General features: G+C 42.0%; 2 protein-coding genes across 2 annotated transcripts in view; one reads left to right on the forward strand and one right to left on the reverse strand.

Moving 5' to 3' along the window:
* ZCWPW2 (zinc finger CW-type and PWWP domain containing 2) overlaps window positions 1–1,000 on the reverse strand; it is a 135,956-nt gene extending 134,956 nt beyond the window's left edge. The window contains exon 1 of the mRNA XM_059077405.2: window positions 896–1,000. The gene's annotated coding sequence lies outside the window, so the exon portion shown is untranslated. The remainder of the gene's footprint in view (window positions 1–895) is intronic.
* An 11-nt stretch (window positions 1,001–1,011) lies between these two features.
* AZI2 (5-azacytidine induced 2) overlaps window positions 1,012–13,988 on the forward strand; it is a 33,755-nt gene continuing 20,778 nt past the window's right edge. Inside the window, exon 1 of the mRNA XM_059077445.2 lies at window positions 1,012–1,593. The gene's annotated coding sequence lies outside the window, so the exon portion shown is untranslated. The remainder of the gene's footprint in view (window positions 1,594–13,988) is intronic.

The following is a 13,988-nucleotide window of genomic DNA, read 5'->3' on the forward strand; positions in this document are numbered from 1 at the left end:
CATGACAATGCAGGGAACAGAGGTTCAAGCCCTGGTCCGGGAAGATCCCATATGCTGCGGAGCAACTAAGCCTGGGCACCACAACTACTGAGCCTGCACTCTAGAGCCCAAGAGCCACAACTACTGAGCCCGACTGCCACAACTACTGAAGCCCACCCACCTAGAGCCCGTGCTCCGCAACGAGAAGCCACCGGAATGAGAAGCCCGCGCACCTAAACGAAGAGTTGCCCCCGCTCGCCGCAACCAGAGAAAGCCCGGATGCAACAACGAAGACCCAACGCAGCCAAAAATAAATAAATAAATAAATTTTTTTAAAAAACGCGATGCAAAAACATCTTCCAACAGAACACTGACTCCAACGATATTTAAGACCTTAGTCGAAAGGGCTGGGAAGGAGGTTCACTGTTGCTAACTGGCAGTCAGTAACGATAAATGCCCTATAATTACCATTTTCTCCTTTATTCGTTTAATCAAAAATAGGCCTACAGCTGGAGGGGTTCCGTCTGCCTGCGACCTCCAAGGACGGCCCCCAACTCAACTACTCGCGACCCCACAGCTCAGGCCTGTCCATCCTCTACCTGGCGCAGCCGGGTACACCCCCCGAAGTCAACAGCTTCCACAATGTTAACAAGAGCTGTGTGCCGAATAACTAGGGGACCCGGAGCAACGCCCCGAAACTAGTCGGGTTGTTAACGGCTCCCTCGCAGGCGCGAATTGTCACGGGTTCCCAGTTCCCTGCCACGGCGAGGCGACAACTAGAAACCCACAAGAGCGCTACTAAGCGGAGCCAACACACGCTACAACGTTCGAGGACCCCCAAGCGGACGCTGAGGGAAAAAGACGGCGCTGTAGAAGGCCAGCGACTCAACCTCCTCCAAGGTGGATAACGTCTTACCACACTGCGCCACCGCCTCAGCCTCCCGCAGCGCGCGGGCCCCGCCCGTCCAGTCGCGGGAGCTCACTATACACGTAGTACGCCGAGGCCCCGCCCACCCTGCTGCGTATGCTCACGAGACACGTAGCACGCCGCGGCCCCACCCACCCGGCGGCGGAGGCTCACGGGGCACGTAGGGCGTCGCGCCCTCCTTTTCTGCGCACCTCTCCTCCATCCCGCCCCAGCACTGGCTTGGCGAACGCCCTCCCATCTCCCTCCGGCCTGACTTCCGGTTTGCTCGCGCGGCCCAGGAGCCGAGTCGTGAATTACTGGAGGCCCCGTTTCCGGTCGTGAGCCGGTCGCCCTCCTGGCCAACCCTGTCGCTGCGCTCCCCCTGCGCGGCGCGGGGCTAGGGCGGGCGCTGAGGGGCCGGGTAACCGGCCTTCTCCGCCGGCGGCTCGGCCCTCGGCCTTGGCTCGGCCCTCTTTCCAGAGCCTCCCGGGCCGTAGCCGACTGGCGCCACCGAGGCGGGAGAAATGGGAGTCCCTCCGCGGCGTTCCCGGAGCGGCTGCCTTTGCCGGGGAAGCGGCGCTGTCTTTGAGGAAACAGAAAGCCCGCGGTGACCCTTAGCGACCCGGTTTGTTTTCGGTCCGTTTCCAAACGCTGGGGAATCGAAAATCGGCGGCCCTGGGGGCGGCCCCACGGAGCCTGTGTTCGGGGTGAGTGACCCGCTTTGGCCGGCCCGGGGGCGCGGGCGGTGCCGGGACCACCCTCTGCTGCTGTCGCCGGTGCGGAGAGACGCGTCATTTCTCCAAACCTTGGGCCAGGGAGCGGCCCGCCCGGCATCCTTGACCGTGTCTACTCGCGCGAGCCGGGTCGGGCCCCGCTTGGTCCTCGGTTCTCCCTAGTGCTTGTTTTCTTACCGTGCTCTGGTTTATCGGGGTGCCTGCAGTTTTATTTCATTCATTGGGACTGCATTTAAATCGTAAACCAAAGAGGGGTATATGGTTAGGACGGTCCTGCTTGGGGCGATGTAAATCGACCCCTGTACATCACCGAGGGCTAACAGTAATGTTAGGTTTTTTCAGGATGGTTTCCCATCATTTGTTGAGTGGCTACTACATGCCAGGTAGGCTGAGTCCCTCGTCCCTACAAACAAGGAACTCAGATATTCAGAAGTGAGAGAAAATACAGAAACTGTAATACAGATGAAAACAAATTGCTCCAGGATATATTGGAGATATGCTGAGATGATCAAAGACAACCTACTAGGATTGAAATTGATCCTTGCCTCTTAAACATAGAAGACGCTTGTTTTTTTACTTTTAGAGCTTTAAATTTGATTGAAGAGGATCTCAAGACATGGTTTACATTACAGTTATCTATACTTACTGTGTCTAATTTACCAACCTGTTGTGATCACTCCTTACATCGTCTGTAAGTTAGGAATGGTACATCCTTCACAGGGTTGTTAAATTTCAATGCTATGTTTTTCTAAGATGGAAAGTTGTACATAAATGTAAGGTTTTAATGTTAAAGAGACATTGTAGTGAAATGGGAAATGTACTGGATTAAGTCAGAACATTAACTCAGAATCTGAGTGCTGAATTTACCACTCACTTGACGCTGGCTAAGAAACCAAAACTCTTCTTCATTTTCCTTATCTCTAAAATGGGAATAATCTTTCTCTCCAAGGCACCAAAGCATAGTTTCCAAGAGTTTGCATCTATAGAGTCAGCTAGCCATTTTTTCATTACTGGCTCCCACTGTTTTAATTGCTCCATCTGATATAAGGAAATTTTTGTTCACCTCGAAGGTCTTATGTAGATTTAATGAATTGTTATGGAGAACAAATGAGCTAGTTCCCCTAAAAGTCAAAGCACACTGCCTGACATGCCAACACAAAGCATTGTCATGATTATTAAATAAGATGATGTGATGAAGTACTTCATAATCCTTGAAGTAATGAAACCAGTGTAATTTAATTTTTTTCTTTCTTTTGGTACCTATATTTTGGATTAAAATACAGTTGTTGTATCACTATTAGAGAATAGTTAACACTAATACTAGTAACATTTAGTGTGTGAAGATGCTCAGTTGCATTGAGATGTATTATTTATGAAAGAAATGAAAAGAAGTAGACTGCTTTTCATACCTGTGCTAACCCAGAAAGAGTCTTACGATTTCGTGGCCATACAAACTGATTTCTGGACTAAGGCAGTTAGTGAGATAACTCCGTGAGGGTTATAAAAATGAAAATGGGGTTTTTCATACTGTATATCTGGTGCTGAGTACATTTTGGGGCACTCACTGAATTATAGGGCATTTTGAGTGCTGAGGTACATAGTATCTTGAAAACAAGGCACTTGATGATCCCTTCTTTATAAACCAGTTAGCTCATTCCTGCCCTTAATTGTTTCATTAAAAAAAGGGAAAGAGAAGTAGGTGTTGGTTTCTCTCTGTAAGACTTAATCCTTATTCCATAGAAGTGGGTACAGGGATAGTCTGGCTTTTGAGGGGTAGAAAGATGATGAAAATTCTAGATAAGATTCAATTCAGGAAGCAATGTAAAGTCGAGGAAAGAGCCTATTAAATAGGCCTTGATTCAGACCCTAGCTCTGTCACATACTGCCAGTGTGATTATAGACAAATTTGCCTCACTTCTTTGAGCCTCTGTTTGCTCATCTGTGGTGACAGTACCTTTCTAGTCAAGTTTGGTGTTGACATAATATGTGTACTATATCTTTGACTTAGTTCCTAGTAAAACTGAATTCCTTTCTGTTTAGGTTGCCATACTGTATTCTCATTAAAAGTTTGCCTTCACAATATAGAAAGGGCAGCATCTCAGTGATGTAGTTCAACCCTGGTGTTTTATTAGTGGGAAGACTTAGATCTGGAGAGGTAAACTAATCAATAATCAAGGTAGCAGATCTTAGACTAGAGTCTGGGTTTCTGAATCTCAGGCCATTGTTCTTTCTACCACTGAGTCCTGCCTTGTCCAGACTTTTATTGGGAAGATAAGAATCAATTTTGTGTTGCCTCAGAATGTGATATTAAAAGCATAAATTTGGAAGATGGCTTATATGGGTTCACATTCCCACCTTTGCTGCTGATTCTTTATGTAGGTGTAGGTAAGGTATTTTAATTTTTCTAAGATTTGTTTATAGGTTAGGAAAATAATACTTACCTGAGAAGTAGGAAAATGCATGCTGTCCAGAAGAAATTTTCCTCTACCTTAATATTATTGGAGCCAACCAGAGGATTATAATCCAGGAGACAGTCTTTAAGAAAGCTCTCCACCCCTTAGAGGTCAAAGCATACTTACATATAAGTTTTTGAGACAAAGGATTATACATCAAGTGACATATTTTTGACAGTTTACACAATCCAGATCTAAATGTACAAAGTGAGTAATGAGTCATGGGTCATTGTAGCCTCTTACAAGATTAAGAAGGAGGTTATCTCCTAAAGAGGTCTGGTTAATGCAGATGCACAACACACACCAAAGGGAAGGGAGGAGGCCCAAAAGGGTAGAGAAAAATTTTATGTTTAAATTTTTCTTGTCTTGCCATAAAATATGAATTTTATCTCATCAATTCCCCCTTTTGATCTTTAATCTTTTGATAGCATTAGGTGATCAAATATTTGGTTGCCTTATGCCAGGGTGGTTGCTTACGTGCCCTGGGTCCATCATGTCCTTTGGTGTTAGGTCTTAATAGCTTGTTTTAGGGAGTGGTACTAGTGAGATGTCTGTCAAGGACTAATGGTCAATTCCAGTTGTCCAATGGGATTTATGCCAGTTCTACCTGCAGGTGCGTTGTACGTGTTCATTAATTTATAGAGAGCTATATAGGATTGACAATAGGAGTAACAGTGTCAGTAGTAAATGTTTAAGCCAAGATCCTCCTAAATCAAAACATTTTCCTAGTATTTTTTCTAAACTGGGAAGATGAGTATTCAGAGTAGAAATCTGACTCTTCATATGTGTTATGAGTTAACAAATATCTCGGCCAAATGGTCATACTATTGGAAAAGTGGTAGAAACCCAGCACACTAGCATTAAAGGCAAATTGGCAGTGGCTGTTTCCAAGGCTACCTTTAGCCCAAGGGAAACCAGTTGCACATCTTTCTAACCGTCCTGGAGAGAGCCAAGGCCATAAACTTGTTCCATGAGTCCATTAGGTCCCATTAGGAGCTACCCAATATCTTTTCATCTAGTGAAAAGGAGTGTTTATGGGCACGTTCAGAACAGGTGTCATTAATTGGCCGGGTAAGAGGGTCCCACTTACTGATATTGAAGGTAATGGGTAGCTTGCACAATACTTGAGTTTCTTTTAAAATAAAAATAAGGGGCATCCAGTTAGAGCCTTGGAGAGGAGAAATCCTCCAACGAAACCTAGGACTACTGGACATAGGTCCACAAACGTATGGTTTGTTTGGATTGATTTTTGAAACTTGCAAATGATCGAGCCCAGGGAAGAAATACATTGGATTCATAAGCAAAAGTGTGAGCAGTTGTCAAAGTAATAGTATGCAGGCCTGGGTCATCTTGCATCAGCTGTCTATTTCAGATGTCATTGTCTTCTTGTTCTGGTCTGGTAGTGCTGGTCCTCCTTAATCGAAGTCAGGTGTCAGAGGCAGGAGTTACAGTTCATTCAGGAGAGGAAGCCTAATATGGTCTCCTCCAACATAGCTGTAAAGGGTCTTTTATCTGATGTCTTTTCCAGTGTGCATAATCTCCTGGTTGCAGGTTATGGTGAATCTGATCTTCATCCAAAAATAGATTATTGTGATCAGCTTTAGAAACAAACTAGAGTGTTGTTTTAATAATTCAATTAAACTTTACAGTAATAAAGCATAACAACAAGGAGCCATCTAAGAAGTGAGTCTTAGGTGGTAAATATTTTTTAAAAAGCCTCATTTAGCAAAACTATAATTTAATATCCACTGAAACGTAATCTTTTTCTCTCAAAAATTACCCTTCTACCAAATATAGCCATATTAATTTGTTTGTGAAATAAGTCTGTAATTGACCACATAGACTCATAAATTGGCTATGTTGGAACTTTTCATAAGGAATCTTAGATTAAACTTTTAAAAGACCTCTCAAGGCCAGATAAATTACACCAAAGGCTTGCCACAGATTCTGCCTGCAATATCTATAGATTTGGGTGAAGTTCTCTCTTTTTGAGATCCCCAAAATACCTTGAGATTCCTGTACCTATCAGGAGGTGGCCTTCCTTATTTACCTGATAAAGGTGCTGGGAACCTAAGAGTTTCCAGTTTCTGGAGGGAACAGTTGGATAGTGAGAAAAGATAAATGTTTCAGTTTTACTTACAAAGGTGTAATTTACCAAATTGCTGTAAGTCATAATTAGCTCGAGGGGAAAGGTTTCCTTGTATCTGGAAAGCTCAGATTAAAAACCAGTGGTATTTTAGCCAAAAAGCAAAGGGAGGTTTTGGGAGTGGTAAATGGACTGGTGGGCTTTAAATTGTTTGTGGAGCCACACCTCTAGTTCTGTAAAGACTGGATTTTGTAATTAAAAAAAAAAAAAGACTGCTGTTTTTAATTACTCAAAGAATTGCATGGCCACAGCAATGATATCAAGACCCACCCATCCACCTATGTTGGAATGTTCTTTCCCTCACTGAGCTTAGAGGAGAACGCCAAAAAAAAAAAAAATTCCTATCTGACTCTGAATATCAGCTCTGGTCAGTTTAGTCAAACCAGTGGCCTCTCATCTTGGTAATCCATTTACAAAAACTTTTGAGGATCCTCCCTGGGATTAAGAAATTCTTTACCTATGGCCCTCAGTTGGCCTCTGAGCTGAACAGGCTCACTGGGTGATTCCATTTCTAATGGTAACCACTTAATAGTGTCTTCAGAGTGGAAGGCAATTCAGACAGTTTTACTAGAATGAGTACTTGAAGGAGGTTAGAGGAGTGCAGTAGTTATGTCTGTCTTTTTTTTTTTTTTGGCCATGGTGCACAGCATGTGGGATCTTAGTTCCAAACCAGGGATCATCAGTCTTAAAGGATTTTTTTGTTTATTTTAGGTACTTGTTATAACATTAATATTTCATTAGCTTTCTACAACAAATCTTTCAATGAAGCTGTTTTGGCATTTTGAAGCCTTCTGGGGCTTCTGCATACCAATTAAAATAGATAAAATAGTTTAAGATGAGAGCTCTCTAAAACTTCAACAGTTTACAAGACTTTCTAATTCAAAGGAATAAGGAGCTAGGCCTACAAATATTTTCTCATGCTAATCTAATTTTAGAAATGGGAAAAACTCTTACCACTCTTGTTTCCAGGAGACCCTGTAGGCAGTGTTCCAGGAGACTGACTGACAGGGCAAGAACTTAGCTTCTGCTGGCTTTCTCTAACTGTGCATGCAAAAATCAGTTTTAGAAAGCCGAAAAAGAGCCCCATCTTGGCTGTTTCAGGGCAGGATATCCTTTAATTCTCAATTAAGTAAGCACTTGCAAGCATACATAAACCCAGCTGGCATCCCCATAGGTGGCAGTCTGTCTAGGAGCTGTTTGGCCTTTAAGGCACAGTTTCCCATTATGAATTTGGTAGTCTAATTCAGATATGAGATATGCTCTGAACAACTTCCTGAGGATAGAAAGGTGGGTGGGATGTGTGCTTCTTCTGTCTCGATCCCTGAAGAGTTACTCTTGGATTAGTTCTACTCTTCTTCGTGTCTCGGTTTCTCCCTCCCCCAGTAAAGCCTCTGAGAGTGCTCAGGGTGAAACTGAGCAGGACACTGTGGGGCTCCTGGGCACGGAAGCCTTCCTGTACCGTTTCTTAACTCCAGCCTCCATGACTCTCCCTGAGTTCCAAAGGGCTGATTCGAAGTTACTAGTCCAGGAAGTGAGGGGATGCAGAGACAAGGGAGGAGCAGCCTTGGGGGCAAGATCCTGGTTCCACCTCAAGGGATACACATAACAATGTCTTTAAGCTCTTTAAGATGTCAGCATTCTTCATACCAGAGAAAGACCACCTGAGACTACATTAAAGGAACCAGAGAAGCTCATTAAACAGATTACCTGAGACCAGATTAGAGGAGCGCAGGCCCTGTGCACACCCTAATCTTATCAGCAACCTCACCTTTGAACCATTGCTATAAACTCATCATATCCTCCCAGGTCAGGACACAGTTTTTTGGGGCAGGAGCCTGCTTTGTCCCCCTTTGCCTGGCAAAGCAATAAAGCTTTTCTCTTCTACTTCACCCAAAACACTGTCTCCGAGATTCGATTTGGCACTGGTGCACAAGAGGCCTAGTTTTCACCATCAAGAGCACAAGACAGTCAGTCTTTCTAGTGTGTACCTCTGGAAGAGCAGTATTTAATGGTTGTAGTGGGTTCCCCTGTAGGACTGCGACATCACGAGGGTTGATCCTCAGATACTTCTACTAGGTTCTCAGTCACTTGAGAATACCTTGTGGCTGGAAGGAGCTGATGTCCCTTGTTCTTCAGACCTGAATTAATTTATTTTCTCATTTCACTAGCAAAAGTTTTGTTCAGACCATATATTGACTTTTTTTTTTAAATTTAAATCTAACAAAAACCCAGCCACCTATGTTTCCCTGGGCCTCCTGCCCAGCTCAGATCCCCTTAGGTCCCCTGCTTGGGAAATGTACCGGTTACCCTTAAGACTCCAAGTCTTAAGTAAAAACAGCCTGAATAAAATTTTTAGGATCATCACTTAAAAGTAATGAGATCTGAATATCAGAACTCATCAGAACATCTGAGCTGTTGGGGCTTAATGAGCCCATGCTGGTACTGAGCACTGGTTCACAGTAGATGCCAGGTGTCCTCTGGTGATAAGACATGCATGTCAACAAGAAGATTAATCAATAGTCTAAGAAAGAAATGGGAAATATTATTTGAGCCAACTTGGTGATTGTACTGGGAGACAGTCTTTTAGAATGCTCTGAGGACTGCTGCACCCATTAGAGGTCAAAGCACAGTTACCTGTTTTTGAGACAAAGGGTTATACTCTAAATGATGTGTTATTGACAGTTTATACAATCCAGATCTGCCAGTACAAAGTGAGTAGTGGGTCATGGGGTCGGTCATCGTGGCCCCTTACAACATTAAGAAGGAAGTTATCCTACGGAGGTAGGATAACTTGGATGCACAACACACACTAAAGGGGAGGGAGGAGGTCCAAAGGGGCAGAGAAAACTTCTGTTTAAATTTTTCTTGTCTTGCCATAAAATATGAAGTTTATTTTATCACCTTCCAGGTTCCTTTGGCTGGTCTAAGAATTAAATTGACATTAGGGTAGGTTAACAGGAGAAAAATGAAACAAAAGTTTACTAATACGTATACATGGGAGAGACCCAGGAGAACTGAGTAACTTGTCAAAATGGTCAAAGCCCTCGCCTTAAATATTACCATTCTCAGCTAAAGACAAAAGGGGATGTTAAGAGTGGGGAAGAGTCAGTTATGGGAGGTTCCTAGAATAAGCACAGTAAACACGGATAAGGTTGTTATAAGAGTTTCTAGACATTTGGTCATCCTCCGCTTTCTGGAAGAGAGAGGGAAACACCCTTACAAATGGATATTTCCCTTATAAATGTGAATGTTTCTTACAAAATGGTAACTCCTACTTGGTCTTCACAGTTTTTCCCCACCTCTCTTGTTTTGTAAAACATAACCAAAGAGACATGTTTTGGGGGGGTGAATTCTCCCCTACTATGCAGAAGCACTAGTACCTGTCATATGGTTAGTGAGCAATAAATAGGAAATATTAAGATGATTAAATACAACAGGATAATCATTTTTTTCCTAGAAAAAAGACTAATCTGGTGTCAGAAAATAATTCTGTTTTCTAGTCTCTCACACCCCAGTATGTATAGCATACCTTAACTGAGGGTCCTCTCAATTTTGATTGTAGAAAAGATTGAAATTTAAGGTCTCCTAAGATGAATTCTGATTAATAATGTTTGAGTTTTTTTCTTCTTCTTTTTACATCTCTTCCCTAGCCTTCAGCAACTACTATTCTCTTTTCTACCAACCTTATCTGGCAGATTGTGCCCATCTTTCTCCATTCATATTGTGATTTGTAAGAAAAACATATGTGGTCACTCAGCTGACCAAAATATATTTCTCATATACATTTGGTCTTCATCCATGGTTCCTTGGCTCACAGCTCCCCAAACCCTTGGAATAACCTGAGGGATAAGAGCCATGGGAGCATCTTTTGCCATAATATTTGGTCTCTTGTCCTCAGTTTCTGAAACCTTTTCAGAGCCATCAAGGTGACATAAATGGATATTTTGTTACTTATAACAAGAGACTTTCCACCTTGGCTGGATTTATGTTAATGAGGTGACTTTTGGAAAGCACCACAGGATGGGGGCTGGTTGCCAGGGGAACTCACCAGGTGATTAGAGGATTAGAACTTTCAGTCCCACTGACCTGGGGAATGGAGGGTTGGGGGGTGAGATATGTTGAATCAGTTGCCAGTGATTTAATCAATCATGCCTCTGTAATGAGGCCTCCATAAAAACCCAAAGAGGAGAGGGTTTAGAGAGCTTCCAGGTTGGTGAACCAGAACATTTCCACATGCCACTATGCTGGCCCCAAACTCCAGGAGGCCAGAAGCTCCTTTGTTAGCACCTGGCCCTGTGTATCTCTACATGTGGCTATTGATTCATACCCTTTAATATCCTTCGTAATAAACAGTAATCAAGTGAGTAAATGGGTTTCTTTGGTTCTCTAAGCTGCTCTAGCAAATTAATCAAATTCAAGAAGGTTGTGGGAACCTCTGCTTTACAGCCAGTTGATCAGAAGTACAGGTAACAACCTGGACTTGATGATTGGCATCCTGAATTGGAGGGAATCATTGGAACCTCCAGTTTGCAGCTGGTCCCTCAGAAGTACAGGTAGCAACCTGGGCTTGCCGTTGGCTTCTGAAGTAGAGGGAAGTCTTGTGGGACTGAGTCCTTTACGTGTGGAATCCCATGCCATCTCTAGGTAGATAGTGTCAGAATTGAGTTGAATTGTAGGGCACCCAGCTGGTGTCCAGAGCATTGCTTGCTGATGGTGTGGAAATGCCTCCTCCCTCACACTGGAATTGGGTGATCACAGCAACTTTTAATCATTCTTGGGAATTTCATTGTTCTCAGCAATGTCGGCAATTGTCAACATCTTTCATCTCAGTCCTTTCTAATTCTCTTTTAATTTGTACTTATGTAAACCTCTGAAAAGAAACAAAATCTAATTGCCAAATATGTAAAATGTTTTCATGATTATATATAGATTTATTTGTCTATAGATAAATATACCTCACCCTCCTTTATTATTGTGGTGAGATGAAATGATGAATATGAAGTAACTTTCTGTAATAAGAACAAAATCTCTGTGCAAAAGTTAGGTGATGACACTGTTTTAAAGCAATTATACTCCAATAAAGATGTTCAAAAAAAAAAAAAAAGAAAAGTTAGGTGATGTTTACCAACTGATAACATAGAACTAACCATGCCCACAAATGTTTAAGAGTACTAGTTATAATCGGGATTCTGTAAATCATGTAGTATCCACTTAGCTCTGTTTCCACTACAGTAGCGGTCCTTAAATTGGAATGGGACTTAAAGTCAAATGGACTGATTACTGACAGTTCAGTTTGATGTTTTTCACCCCAACATTCTGATTTGCATAGATCTTCACTGGAGCCTAGCAATCAGTAGGTTTTGTTTGTTTTTTAATTTATTTATTTTTGGCTGTGTTGGGTTTTCATTGCTGCGTGCAGGCTTTCTCTAGTTGCAGCGAGCCGTGGCTACTCTTCGTTGCGGTGCGCGGGCTTCTCATTGCAGTGGCTTCTCTTGTTGCAGAGCACCGGCTCTAGGCTCGCGGGCTCAGTAGTTGTGACTTGCAGGCTCTAGAGTGCAGGCTCAGCAGATGTGGCGCACAGGCTCAGTTGCTCCGCAGCATGTGGGATCTTCCTGGACCAGGGCTCGAACCTGTGTCCCCTGCATTGACAGGCGGATTCTTAACCACTGCACCACCAGGGAAGCCCCAATCAGTAGTTTTGAAGAGAACTCTAAATGATTCTGAGGCAGTTGTCCATTCCTCAATTTGCAAACACTGCTCTAGGTCAGCTCCAGTTTCTTAGAATATTCTTGTAAAAGACCATTTATTGTGTTGCATGTTCCTGTAGGATACATTTATCATTGACTTTCATGATAGAGAGAGGCCCACTTAATCTTGTCTTGGGATAATATTTTTGACATTTGTTAAGTTTTAAAAATTATCAATTCCTGCTAGGCTATTTAAAATACAAATCTTTTGGGCTTCCCTGGTGGCGCAGTGGTTGAGAATCCGCCTGCCGATGCAGGAGACACGGGTTCGTGCCCTGGTCCGGGAAGATCCCACATGCCGCGGAGCAACTAAGCCCGTGAGCCATGGCCGCCAGGCCTGCGCATCCAGAGCCTGTGCTCCGCAATGGGAGAGGCCACAACAGTGAGAGGCCCGCATACCGCAAAAAAAAAAAAAAAAAAAAATACAAATCTTTTGATCATTCTAATCTTTGATAATAATATTCTGCTCATGGTACTCACTTTTTAAAGATTGAAGTAAACACAGGTTTGTTATTTTAAGATAATTTAAGTTATGGTAAATAAGGTTAGATACAGTATAAATTTTCGCAAATGTTAAAGCTAGCTTCATCTAGTTTAAGTATAATAATAGCTAATTAGGCTTTTACCATTTATCCAGAAAATCAAATTTTCCTGGCCAGATACTTTGGATACCCATGAAGAGGCATTTCATCACAAAGTATATAAAACTGAATCTTACTTTACTGTGAGGTAGGCTACTGCAGCTCCCTTTACTTCTCTGTAGAAATAAGGTTGAAGAAGGATGCTTGCATAAGCAATAAAGCCAAAGGTTACACATAGCCTATTTTGTTACTTTGCTAGCAGTTTTCCTTTCAGTATAGTAGTAAATACAGTGGGATATCTGCCTTTTTTTATTTGGTACCTTTCTGAGATCTCATTTTCCCTGGCCCTGCAGCTTTTAGTCTCCAGAAGTTGGGTGTGTATGGAGTAATATGATAAGCATTAATATTTCTGATACTTATGTGATTTTATATTTATTTTTGCAAGGATAGAAATTAAAATTTTCATTTTCATTTCATAACAAATTTAAATGACAACTATTAAAACAAAATTTGATGCATATCTGTGATGCAAGTAGATTTTCTCTCTGGTGTGCTTGGCTATTTCTCATATACTTTTTAAGGCAGATAAGCAATTTTTTAGGACAGTGCATTCCAAGTCATGTTTATAGTATATAGAATAAATATATAGAATAATGATATAAAACTTGAAAAAAGCTTTTTTAGGCAAATAATGTTTTCTTATATTTAGAGAGACCATATGCAACTTAGGGTGATTTATAAATAAAATAGGCACAGATATAAGTATATAAAATAAGCAGTCTGACTGCACATTTTATCCTAAAAATGACCAGTTATCATACTTTATAAAATGTGACATTGTTAAATCATTACACTCCCTTCCATATAAGGTACTTAAAAACCTTGTAAAAGGTTCCTACTTTTGTAGTTCTTGGTGAATTTAGTGTGTAAAAGATTCATTGGGGAGGGAAAAGTACTAATAGTTCAGGCTCTGAAATCCAAGTTTTTGTGCCGATCTTGGTTAAACTTCATAACCTTTATGGGTCCCAGTTTTTCCATCTGTGGAATGGGTGTAATAAGATTTTCCTACCTCATAGGGTAATCATGAGAGTTAATGGGGATAACATTTGTAAAACACTTAGCACAATACTAAGTAGTTCATTTGATTATGAACATATTTTATAGTTGTTGTATAAGTATTCCTCACATTCTTGAACCATGTCCAGGTTTTTCTTAAATTCCACAGAATAGAGACCAAATCCTATAGTCTCTTTATCGTAAAGGATGATCTCCATTGGTCTCCATTCTGTTTTTCCAATCTCAAGTCTTGTCATTCCCCTCCTCATTCTTTTTCCGCATACTCTTTCAGGCCCTTGAACTTGTTACCCCTGCTGGAAGTTAGCAAACTGTTAAAGTTTAAGTACAGAAAGTACAATAAAAATAACCAGAATGCAGGGTTAAG

This window comes from Kogia breviceps, chromosome 10 (genome assembly GCF_026419965.1).
Source record: "Kogia breviceps isolate mKogBre1 chromosome 10, mKogBre1 haplotype 1, whole genome shotgun sequence".
Lineage (NCBI taxonomy): Eukaryota > Metazoa > Chordata > Mammalia > Artiodactyla > Physeteridae > Kogia > Kogia breviceps.